The following is a 1,296-nucleotide window of genomic DNA, read 5'->3' on the forward strand; positions in this document are numbered from 1 at the left end:
GGGGGGGTCCAGTGTCAGGGCAGACTGTCCCAAGAGCACGTTGGGATCTCCACCACAGGCTGATTTGAAGAAGTTAGAAAAACACCACGCAGATACGCTTTAAGCGCAGCTGACCCTGCCTGGGACTGAAGGATGAAGACGACAATTTCTTGAAGCCCTAGGCTTTCCACTTTTATGCCAGGCTTAAACATAAATGTCAGAACGTACATTACTACGTAACGTTTTTGACACATTATTTATTTTCATCATCATTCAGACAGAACAGTCATGCTAAATGTTGCTGTTTCCCCCACATTAACCCAATGAGAATGAATCAATGTTTTATTACCGTATTTAAAAATAATTTATCATGTGTCATTGCCCGCTGCAGTACCTTTTTTGCCAGCAGAACATTCTTGTCGTTGCCAACATAACTCTCTGTGACAGTCCTTGCCAAACAAGAACCGATTACCCAGGCCAGTTTTTTCTCCGCGAACAAGGACCACCTCGTCACCGACAACAGACACCAGAAAAAACCCTCCTTCACCCCAAATGCAGCTGCCAGCTTACAAACCCAGCCAGCTCTTTCTTCTTTTTCCCAGAACATTCCTTTCTTGCCACGCTGTCAGATTGTTCTTTCAGAGCTGTTATCCAGCGTGATAGTCACCTAGGACCGCAGCCCAAGCGCTCTCGCGAAGTAAAACAGAACATATTCTTTCACCTGAAACTTCTCTGAAGATGTTCCTCTGTGATTTGTCACGGTCGGCTCCGCTCAGCTAAGGCTGACTTCTCCCTGTTAGCTTCCAGAAGGACCCCGAATCACGATCTCCGCAAGGCAGGGAGACTGTCAGCAGCTGCTGACAATTTATTCATGCAAGATCCTGGTCTGGAGAGCAGCTGAAATCCGCAGCAAGCTGTAATGAATTTGTCACCCCGTGTAACCAGGGATTCTACGTTCAGCTTTGTTTTTTCACAACAGACACACAAAATTCACCTCTGCGGGGAAAAAACCATCAGCACTCTATTCTCCACTGCAGAATCTGGTGTGTAACGACACGTATTGGGTTTGGAGCAGGAAGCTCCAGAAGAGAGGAGAATTCTCAGTGGGACTTTTAAAAGGAGATGATGGAAGGGTAAAGTAAACTTTGAGATACCTTCGGTATGTTCCCCCCGCCTCAAGTCTCCTTTCAGCATTAGAGAGCAGCCATCTTACCACACTGATAACACAGGGGTAACCGGATTTTTCCATATGGATATGTACGCAGAAACGTTCCCTACCTCATATACCTGGACTGTCTTTAAAACGTACGACTACAA

The sequence above is a fragment of the Pygoscelis adeliae genome, unplaced genomic scaffold, assembly GCF_000699105.1.
Source record: "Pygoscelis adeliae isolate BGI_AS28 unplaced genomic scaffold, ASM69910v1 Scaffold155, whole genome shotgun sequence".
Classification (NCBI taxonomy): Eukaryota; Metazoa; Chordata; class Aves; order Sphenisciformes; family Spheniscidae; genus Pygoscelis; species Pygoscelis adeliae.